Genomic DNA, 12,414 nt, shown 5'->3' on the forward strand with positions numbered 1-12,414 from the left:
GGTCCAGCGTCCAGGACGCTGGACGTTTTGGGAAAAACATAAATATTAGCTTGCCAATGGGGGTTGTCCACTCATGTAGGCCCCACCTTGATGTATGTATTAAATCCACACCATCCATTCCTTCCCTAAGCCCTTTTTAGGCGTTGACCTAAAAGATGGGATCCATCGGACTTTCAGGCGGGCCATACCGTGGCAAATGGAGGTTTCGCACCATTGAAACCTTTCCTAACCCTTTTATACGTCAACAAGCCCAATATTGGGCTTGTTTTCGTCAGGTCGTGAGGCAAGGAGAGCCATTGGATCGAGCAGATCTGCAAGAGGTGGACCCCACCTGCAAAATCCTTAAGAAACCCAAAAATAATAAAAAAATATATATGAACACAGCTGGCCGTCGCCGTGTCGAGCGCAGCAGCGTGCGCTCAAGCGCAGCGGCGCGGATCGCCGTACCACCACGGCTGCAGTGGGCCCCACGCTTGATGTTTATATGTCATCTAATCCGCTCATCAGGCCCACTCTTGAAGTGGGCCCATCTCAAAAATCAGCCTACTCCAAGACTCGGTGGCCCACACCGTGTGAAACAGAGTGGAATTGAACATTTACCTTAAACCCTTTTTGGGTCCACAAGTTTTGGATCAGGGTGAAAAATTTTGTCCCCCTTCATCTAAGTCCGCTTGACCTTAACAATGGGTGGTTTGGATGAAATATAAACATTATGGTGGGCCCCACATAGAGTCCACAATGATGTATGTGTTTCACCGTCCGCTGGACAGTGGATGTGGAGCCCACTGAACGTGGAGCCCACTGTGTGGGTGGGTGCTCGTGTGCGTGTGTGTGGGTGCGTGTGTGTTGGTGTGTGTATATATATATATATATATATATATATATATAATATTATATTATATATAATGTTATATGTTATATGTATATATACAATATTATATTATATATAATATTATATGTTACATATATATATATATATATATATGTATATATATTATATTATATATAATTTATTGATGGTGGGAGGCCCATTTCAATTACTTATGGCCCATGATTGAGGCCCACTTTGATGTATTATGGGCCCATGGGTCAAGGCCCATTTGAGGTATTAAGGGCCCATGGTTTAAGGCCCATTAAGACATATTGGGGCCTATGGGTTGAGGCCCATTTGATGTGCATTTGGGGCCCATTGGTGTGGCCCATTTGATACACATAAGGCCCATAAGATTAGGCCCATTTGATACGTTCTAAAGCCCACAGTTTATAGTCCATTGCAATGCACATAAGGCCCATTGGTGCGGCCCAATGATGTGGCCCACTTGATGAATACAAGGCCCATATGATATGGCCCATTTGACGTATTTAAGGCCCAATGGGACGTGCCTAAGGTCCATTGCAATGTACGATCCCAGCATGATTTATGTAATGATGTTTACGTCAGGGCTATGCCTTGGGAGCAATGGTGGTTTGACGTCCACATTGCAAGTATAGTGTGGTTAAATGTCCGCATTATGACATTCCCTAAGGCCCATTGTTAGGCTCGTGCGTGTTATGTGTAGGCCGTCTAGGCCCAACTTCGTTATGCACGTCATCCATCCTATATAGCATGTTTAATTCCATGATTCATGATCATATGCATCATACGTATGCTTGATATAAGAAATGACTGATCATAACATATGCCTTTGGGCAGATTGTTTAGGGGCTCCCGTACAGGGGGTGTTGCCCTACATGAGCGCATGATACGCGCAGGATTGCTGTATGACTGGATAGTGTGATTCATGCATTCGCATTGTGTGATATGGTTACTATACGCCCTAGCGACATCAGGGTCGTAGCCTCCACAGACGTATCGTGGTTGGCAGGATTGGATACCGAAAATACTGTTCTACATGGGGTGCTATAGATATCCCTGGGTGAAAGTCCCTAAACCCTTATGGTACCAGGAGGTTGCTCCAACGTCTAGACCGAGTGGATGCATGAGCGTTGAGTGCCGATTACCAGATGGTTGCGCTTTCCACTGTGTCGTGGTCGGTTGGAAGGGGGTGTGGCCTTACCCGCCTGAGAGTAGGGGGCAATGCTAGGCTGAGTCTGACCAGCTCGAGGAATGGGTCCGCTATTGACGAGCCGAGCCCGATATTGGCAGGCGGATAGTGAGGTCTTTTCCACTCACCTTATTGCGCGCGATGGGGCGGCAATCTGGCTTGGAGTGTACTAGACCCCGGTGATATTCCAGATTTGAGCCGTATTGACATGTGGACTTAGATGAGGATTTGTATGCTTGACTTGAATTTTGAATTGCAAGGCCTAGGTATGTCCGACATAATTCTATGCACCGCATGGCATTCGTACGGCTAATGTGATTCTAAGCATTCATCAGAATGTTCAACATTACTCTGATACTGAATGACTACATTATCACCTTGTGCATACACTTTCTCCCCCCTCTAAGGTTTCTATAACCTTTTGCAAGACCGTTGCGTGCGGGTGACGTTGGATCGCAGCGGTGAGGCTTGGACGCGTGGCTGATCTTCTTTTGGAGTTTTGGTCTATCTTCATTGTATTTCTCTTATGCTCATTGTACTTGTAAAGTTTTTGATTATAGTGGAAATGTGATGGAGTTTTTGGTTGTTGTTTGTGGGTTATGCCTTTGGTTATGCTTATTACGAATCAAACGGATGTTAAAAATCCTCCTTGTAGCATCCCAGGATCGGAACCTGGCGACTGGCCACGGAGGTTTAGGGATTTTCACCCAGGGACATCTATGGCACCCATATGCTAGAACCAAACATTTTCGGTGTCCTATTTGGCATCCACGATATGCCTATGGAGGCTACGACCCTGGTGTCGCTAGGGCGTATAGTAATCACAATGCAAGATGCATGAGTCATACGATTGTGTCATGCATCAATCCTACGCATACCGCGTGCTCATGTGAGATAACCTCCGCCTATCAGGGAGTCTCATAATAACATGCTCACTGACATATGCAATGACCAACCACATCTCATAACAAACATGCAGATGATGCGTATGTGCATGTATCACGATGCTAAGCTGTCACATACTCATAATCGGTATCAACAACTGGCATCAACAATCGACCTCGACAATGTGGACATTTAACCAACATTGCCCCCAAGGAATGGCCCACATAGAGCCAAACATATAATGGGCCCACGGCCTCACACAAAGGCCTGATATACAACACAGTGGGTATTACTCAAGGGCCACATATATACAACAAGCGGGCCCTCCTCATAGGCCTCAAATACACGACATGTGGGCCCTACACATGGGTCTCGAATACATCAAATGGGCCATGCATCATGGGCCATGAATATATCAAATGGGCTTTTCTCATGGGCCTAACATACATCATAATGGGCTCCATAGCCTGGTCCTCAAATGCATCCCAATGGGCCTCATCGCATAGGCCTCATATACATCATATTAGGCCTTAAACATGGCATGAATGCACATCACAACGGTCCTCAAATACGAGCCGCATATACATCGCATTGGGTTTCAACAATCGGCCTTGATATTCGGCCTCAATAATTGGTACCGATAATCAACATCTATAATCAGCACTGACAATCAGCATCAATAATCGGCACCGATAACTAGCATATATAAACAAAGCGGGGTCCATAGATAGACAACCAATCAACAATAATGTAAGCATCGGCTCTCGGCCGTGGTTATATCAATCTGATAGCATGGAGCCATCTGTCTATGGCGAATGGGGTCTACTTATTTGGGTTAACCCACGAAGAGAATGGGCCTAACAAGGCCTAAGGGAAGGTTACAATGAGGACATTTAACCGTCATTGCCCATCAATGTAGATATTCAACCAACATTGCTCCTAAGCAGAGGCCTATGTAGAGTTAAACATAAGGTGGGCCCAAATATCTAACAGGTGGGCCTTACACATGCAACACGTGGGCCTACACATCACGGTGGGTCGATACATTGAGCCGCTCCATTAGCCTAATATGCACATTACGGTGGGTCGCATCATTAGGCCGCATCAATGGGCGTCAATCCAACAAGTGGGCCGCATCAATGAGCCGTACTAATGGGCCTTATACACATCAAGTTGGGCCTCGATAACTGAGCTGAAAACATGTCATAATGGGACATGACATACGAGCCAAAAATACGTCGCAATGGGCCTTGACCCATTAGCTGAAAATACATCTCTGTGGGCCTTACCAAATGGGCCATAAACACATCCTAATGGGCCTCAACCATGGGTCTCTAACATATCATAGCGGGCCTTGCATCAATAGGCCGCACTAATGGGGCTCATGCACATCAAGTGAGTTGCATCAATGGGCCGCACTAATGGGCCTCGTACACATCAAGTGAGTCGCATCAATGGGCCGTACTAATGGGCCTCACACACATCAAGTGGGTTACATCAATGGGCCGTACTAATGGGCCTCACACACATCAAGTGGGTTACATCAATGGGCCGCACAAATGCACAACAGGTAGGCCCTGCACATGCAACAGATGGGCCCCACCAGATGGTTAGTGTGGATATAGAAGGCATACATCTAGTGGGTCACACATCCCACGGACGTTGTGAATAAAACATACATCGAGGTTGGCCCTATATGACCTGGATAGTTAGGATGGAACATATGAGGTGGGCTCTGCTCACGGGTTCCAAATACATTACAATGGGCCTCAACTCACGGACCCCAATACATCACAATGGGTCTCAACCCATGGGCCCTAATACATCACAATGGGCCTCAACCCATGTGCCCTAAATACACTACAATGGGTTTTAGCAAATGGGCCGAAAATATATCACAATGAGCCTCAACCCATGGGCCCTAGTACATCACAATGGGCCTCATAACACGGGCCTCAAATACATAACAGGTGGGCCCTGCACCTGGGCCTCAAAACACGCAACAGGTGGGCCCCGCTCATGGGTCAAAGATACACCATGATGAGTCTCATTTATGTCAAAGTGAGCCTCTCGATTAGGCCACAAAATACATCAAGTGGGCCTCACGGATGGACTACAAAAAATACATCAAGGTGAATAATCTGCCCACATGTTCAAATAGTGGACGGTGTCGACGTACATCAATGTGGGGCCTGCTGCCAACAAAGAAGCAGCTAGATGGCTGTTGCACAGGCAGCTGGCTGCACTTGGGAAGGCAAAGGTGGGTACCACGTAGGGCCCACGACCATGCATATATTATATAGTATGTAATATATAATATATAATATATAATATAATATATTATTTAGTAGTGGGACCCACAACACTTGCTGTCATCATATGGCAGTGGGTCCCACCACCAAACAGATGGACAGCATGGGGGGGATACATACATTATTGGGTCCCACCGTCCAGTGATGTGGACGGTGAGGACAGAACATATACACCATGGTGGGTTCCACCGTCCACAACGTGGGACGGTGGGATAAAACACATACATGACAGTGGGCTCCACCGTCCGCCTGGACGGTGCGAATGAAATACATACATCACTGTGGGTCCCATGTGGGGCCCACCATAATGTTTCTATGCCATCCAACCCGTTCACAAGGTCACGCATACCTGGATGAAGAGTAAACACAAATTTCATATTGATTCCGAAACTTCTGTGGTAACCCAAAGGGATTTTAAGGGCAGACGTTCAATCAACACTGTTTCCTATGATGCGGGCCACCTGAGCGTCAAATCGGCCTGAGCTTTGGAGGGGGTCCACTGCAAGAAGGGGCCCATCACGTGAACGGCGTGGATGAAGAATACACGTCATGGTGGGGCCCACGGCTGGGACCATGGGTCCCTGGTCGTCTGCCTGGCAGCGCAGGACGCCTGTGTGTCCTCTCTCTGTCATCGGCAGCAGCAAAGCTGCTGTGTTTATTTTTTTTTATTTTTTAAAATCTAGAATTCCCGGGGTTTTTCCTACGCAGGGCCCACTTCAAGTGAATCCAACTCAGTCATTGCGTCCCATGGCTCAAGACAAGCCAAACAAGTCCAATATTGAGTATTTTTCGGTGCATAGAAACATCAGACTGAATTTTAACAGTGAAGGCCACTGTTTTCTATGTTTTGGCCCGCCAGAAAATCAGATTAGATTCATTTTTCGGCTCAACGCCTAAAATGAGCTGTAGGATGGAATAGACGGCATGGATTAGATTGATGCATCAAGGTGGGGCCTATAGGAATGACCCTCTCAAAAGCCTTAAGAACCCTTTCCTTCCCTTTTTTTTTTACTGCTGTGAACCACGTCCAGCGTCCCTGGACGCTGGATGAACAACGTTGATATACAATCCTTCAAGGTGGGTCCCACATGGACGTGGCCCACCTGATCAATTGATATTTGCATTTTTCCCATCTCTCTAAGGTAGGGCCCACGTGATTTGGATGGTTGGATAAGACATACATCAAGGTGGGGTCCATCCGAGTGGGCTAAACATCACATTTAAAAAAATGAGAAAGAGAGAGATAAGCACCCACCTCTAAATCGACTCCTTCCTCAATTCCTCGGGTCCTCAAGCCTTTTAGGATCTTTTTCAACTGTGGAGATGAGTTTCTAATGGCATGATTGAAGAAGATCTAAGGTGAATGTGGCTAGAAATGGGAGGGCTACCATGGACGTTTTCACCTTCTCTCTTGCTAGGGGGAGAAAATGAAGAAGAAGAAGAAGAAGAGAGAGAGAGAGAGAGAGAGAGAGAGAGAGAGAGAGTAATTAATTCATGTAAGGCCATAAATGCTAGGGTGGACTCATGGGGAAAATAAATGCTATAATTGCTTATAAGCATTTATTACTTGGACATCACCCCATGATAACCTAGGAAATGGTGCCATTGTGATATGTGGGCCCCACAAATATGTGGTCCACAGCTATTACAATGCGCGAGCTACATCTCATGATCTAAGCGTCGCATTGACGCACGAGACGCGACGTTGGAATCGTGGCGTCGGCGTAGTCGCAATGGTATAGGTCTTGGGTTGAGCCGACTCAGGTCGACAGGACGTGACTCAAGATTGTGCGTAAACACGGATAATAGACTGCGGGTCGCCGAAATTCGATTGAGAGGACCGCGGAAGCCTACGGAATGGTACGAGCTAGGATACAGGTCTTACAGTTCGAGCCTGCACACAGTGAGTGCACCGCTGAGACCGAGTCATAATCGTTATATCCTAGAGGTCGATTGCTCTGAAAATCTGTTGCACTTGGGACACTGTTCAAGGGGAGCAAATTCAATTTCAAGCCGAGTGACTCAAGTCACGCCTCGACTCAAATATATAAGTTTTCTATCTCTAAAATTTAATTTCTTTTTTTGGTTCTCGATTTTAATAGTATATTAATTCAACAAAATATTCGAACAAACTCAGCTGTCTGACAGTGCATACTGGCTCGAGAAGCGGATTGGTTGGTGTACCACACACCGCAATATGGCTGGTGTGGGTACGTGTCATGCGAAGACGAGTGTTGCAACTCTTCGAGCTCCCAGTTGTACGAACGATTGAAAGGAGATCAAAGTTACATGGGCTCCAAAATGATGTATTTATTATATCCAAACCGTTCATCCATTTTGTGAGATTATTTTAGAGCATGATACCAAAAATTATTCATGTCTAAAGCTTAATTGGACAACACCATAAATAGCAGTGGGACAATGATTCTCATCGTTAAAACATTCGTGGGGCTCACTATAGTGTTTATTTTCCATCCAATTTGTTCATAAGGTCACACAGACTTGGATGAAGAGTAAAAAGAAATATCATATGGATCCAAAACTTTTGTGTCCCTAAGAAGGTTTCAATGGTAGGTGTTCAATCCCCCATAGCCTTTTGTAGTGTGGTCCACTTGATTTTTGGATCTGTCTTATATTTTGGTTCAAGCCTTAAGATGACCTTGCCAAATGAAAGGACAGTTGGGATATAACATATACCACATGATGGGACCCACAGAACTTGGTGACATCAACACACCAGCCATATAGATGTCGTACACCAGCCAATCCGCTTCTGCTGGCCTACTGCTAGGGGTGCACACAAACTGAGCTAGCTCGGTTAGCTCGCTCGACTCGACTTGAAAAAGCTTGATTCGACTCGGCTCGAAGTTGAGTTCGAGTCAAGTCGAGCTGATTTTTTGAGCTCGAAAATGAGTTTGAGCTAGCCCCGACTTGACTAGACTCGGATCGAATCTAGCTCGAATCAAACTCGGATCAAACCAGTTTTGTGACTCAGTTACTTTGCTATTGATGTTGCTCACCAAGTGTTTGATGAAATGACTCAATGAAGTGTGGTTGGTGGCAAGAAAGGTATGTACATGAAACAAATACCATTTTTTTTCTTGGTTTTTATGTTGCTTAGAAGGTATTTGATAAAACACATGTAAAACCATTGCTTTTGTTTTACATTAAGTAGGATTTTGAAGGTGCAATCCAGGTGTTTGTGGAATTGCTACAATGGCAAAGTCAGCTCGATCTTGGCTCGAACTGGCCTGAGCTGCTGACCAAACCGTGCTGATCTGGCCAGTCAGGCTTGAGGACCGAGCCGAGCCGAGTTCGAGCTGAGGTCAGCTAGTGGCCGAGCCGAGTCAAGTTGAGGCCAGCTCGACTCGGTTCGATTCGATGTACATCCCTACCTGCAGCCTATTTTAAAAGTTTTGACCAGAGTATATACTGTGCTATTTGAGAGCTCACCTGCATAGCCAGTCTCCAACATTTTCATGGCTTAGATAGATTAAAAAAGGCCCAGTTAACCACAAAAGTGATTTGGACCTTCAAAACATAAAATACGATCATATCTCGCAAACTGAAATGAGCTATCGAACGTACTACATATAATTTTGGGATAGGACGAGCTACTTTAGCCACCCAACCCCACTATGTAGGGTTGCGCACACCAAATTTGCAAAATCCCATCATATCGACGATCGAGTTTCTACTTTAATTTCATTTTTACTATTTCTAATAAGTTTTAATTTGAGTATAACTCTTCATCCATTGGGTTTTAGGAGTTGCACACAACATGAAAAGTAAGATTAGGAATATAACATGGTTGAGTCAAATAGGAAACTTACTATTTTTGGCCGAAAACCATGAGGTCTAGTAGAAATCACGACCATTTATAAATAGTAAGATCACCATTTAGTCTATAAATAGTAAGATTACTATTTATAGTACGTCACGATTTCTGGGAGTTTTAGTTATAGTATGATTCTGAAACTTCTCCCTAGGATTCGTAGACGTATTTAAAGAGTTGTAAACTCATTTTTCATCATTAATAAAATTATTTTGAATATTTTAGAATTATTTTTATTTTCTTTTGCTCATGGATTGGAGGTTTCTATGTGAGGAGTCCACATATTCAGAACAATTAGCCCCCTGAGGAAGACAATGCTCGACCTCGTGTCCTTCCCAGTGTCAATACTGTTATCATTTCACCTCCAGTTGGGTGGTGTGGGCTTCACTGGATGCGGATTGGCTATTGACGTTGTCCATATGTCCACCCCACCATGATGTATGTGTTTCATCCATTCCATCCATCCGCTTTTTCAAATCATTTTATGTAATGAGACCAATATATAATGAGGCAGATCCAAATCTCAGATGGACCACATGACAGGAAATAGTGTTGATTGAACGCCCACCATAAAAAACCTCGTGGGGCCTATAAAAGATTTTTATGAAGTTGATATTTGTATTTTCCTTCTCTTTTTCTATTTTTTTTCCTTCGTCCAGGCTTATATGACCTAATCAACAGGTTGGATGTCAAATAAACATTACTCTAGGACCTTAGGAGGTTTTTAATAGGGACATTTAATCATTACTGATTTCCTATTGCATGGTCCACTTGAGATTTATATCCGCCACATTTTTTGTATCAAGCCCTAAAATTGATGGACGGCTTGGATAAAACACATACATCATGGTCGGGTCACAGAGCACCAGCATGGTTACCGGTAGCATCACTGGCCAAACCTCGTCAGGCTTCACTACTCAATTTGCATCCAAAGAGTACAAACTGGTCGGGATATTTACCATCTGATCATGCCCAAGTGGGGGTGGCGAACAGTGAAGTGTGAACTAATGGTGGGGTGTACTAACAGGCTAACAGGAAAACCAAAAAAAAAAAACCCCGTGCAATTTTATCTCATGGTGCTCGTTTTCTGTACACACCTTTCTTCTAAGAAACGTTTACATGCATTCACACGCAACATTGTACCCAAATCTACACATATTTTATTTTTCCTGCTAGCTTGTCACTTGGATGAAACATTGATCCATGAAAGCTAGTGATCATGGTATACCACTTAGGGCCAAAATTGGAAATTTTAAATCAAAGTAGGCCACACATGTTTTGATTTATATCAGTGGCTGGCATTGATTTCAGTGTAGCCTACCTAATGGATGATGATTGATAATGGACTATCCTGATTCTCGCCATTCCAGATATCATTATTGCCGTTGCCGTCATTGGTACAGCCTTTTTTTTTAGCTCGTTAGTACAACCCTTAAGGGTTTTTTTTTCTTTTGTTTTTTTTTTTTTAAAAAGTTTGTTAGTACACCTCGCAGTCAGTTCACACTTCACTGTTAGCCACCCTCGTTGCTGTCATTGGCACAGGCTTAGATATGTATAAGCAAGTGGCTTATTGGTGGAAAGAAAGCCTGTGTACTTTAAAAGTCTTGCACCCGTTGCATGCGAACATTTTTTTACTAAGACCTGATTCACACAGGGCTCCATTCGAAATGCCATTTTTCGCTCTCTTTACTATTTGCATTTGCAAGTTGGATTACTTTACATGTTTGAATGTCTTTTCATTGTGCACTTTTACTTCATGTGGCCCACCTATGATGGTCATCTAGAATCTAAACCGTACATATGGTGAATCATCTCATCTTCACTATACATTTCAAAAATCATGCTGACTCAAGATTCGATTGTCTCACATCACATGTGGTAGTCTCTGTGATAAGCGTCACCCTTCCCAATTTTTCCATTGTTCCCTTTGGAGTAGCCCACCTGAGCTAGGGATGCGATTGGTTTTTGGAACAGATTGCGTCCTACCCGTCTGGCTCTAGCCACAAATGGGCAGTTCCACGGGCAGGCCCACTGATTTATCTGTTTATCTACACTGTCTATCCATTTCTCGTATCATTTTAAGGTATGTGCAAAAAAATGAGGTAGATCCAGCGCTCAAATGGGCCACACCAAATAATAAGCTTAGTTGCATTAAATGCAAGAGTCATCTATGGTGTGGTTCACTTGAGCGTTAGAACTGCCTTATTTTTGTACTCATATCTTAAAATGATACGAGAGATGGGATGGACAGTATAGATAAACAGATAAATCACAGTAGGCCCACCCATAGAACTACTCGTTCACGGCTAGATACTTGGAGGGTAGGACACAATCCTCATCCTTTGGAACATATGCCTGAGATGTTAGGAAAATTGATGGATTCAACTAACACAAGATGGTTAGACCAACCCGTTGAATGAAATTAAGAATGTGCGTACGTTTGGAGATGATCTTGCAGTGGGCCTTGCTTCATTCCTTTTGTTGACCACCCATCCATCAGGTCAATCGGGTTCGTAGTTGATGATGAAGCCCATTAATAATCTTGATCAGGCCCATATATGATGACGCAAATCCTCAACATGGGATGAGCGGGCACATTCATCATCTTGATAAGACTTCATGTAGCAATTGAGCTCTATAAGGGATGTGATTGGTCTGATCAACTGAGCCTGTTTTCCTGAAAATTGCTTGATTAGCCTCAATGTAATGGGCCGCCATGAATTTCTGGTTCTAATCAGATCCGACACTACCGATGGGCGACTGGTTAAGAGTATGCACAATCAGGGACGGTCCGCATTGGTCGCATCTTCCAATGGGTCCCATCTAGCAAATAGATCTTTAACCGTTGGTGTGGTCCGGCTCACTCACATTGGGGATGGTTCAAACTTGAAAATGGATTGGCTACTGACCCTGCCACTAGCCAATGGCTAGTGGTCGGTGCTCTATGGGCCCCACAATGATATATTTGTTTCATCCATGCCAGGCGTCCACCCATTCTTCCATATCATTTGATGGTATGTACGTAAAAATGAGGTTGATCCAAATCTCAATTGGACCGCATAGTGTTGATTGAACGCCCACCATTAAACACTTATTGGGGACCACAAATGTTTTGGATCAAGCTGATGTTTTTTTTTTTTTTTTTCCTTCATCCAAGTCTGTATGGCCTAATCAACGGGTAATACGCCAAATAACCATTACAGTGGGGCCCTAGTAGGTTTTTAATGGTGGACATTCAATTACTACTGTTTTCCATGGTGTGGTCCAACTGAGATTTAGACCTACTTCATTTTTGGAATCAAACCTAAAATTATCTTTCAAAATGGATGGACAGCGG

Source organism: Magnolia sinica, chromosome 19, assembly GCF_029962835.1.
Source record: "Magnolia sinica isolate HGM2019 chromosome 19, MsV1, whole genome shotgun sequence".
NCBI classification, from domain to species: Eukaryota; Viridiplantae; Streptophyta; class Magnoliopsida; order Magnoliales; family Magnoliaceae; genus Magnolia; species Magnolia sinica.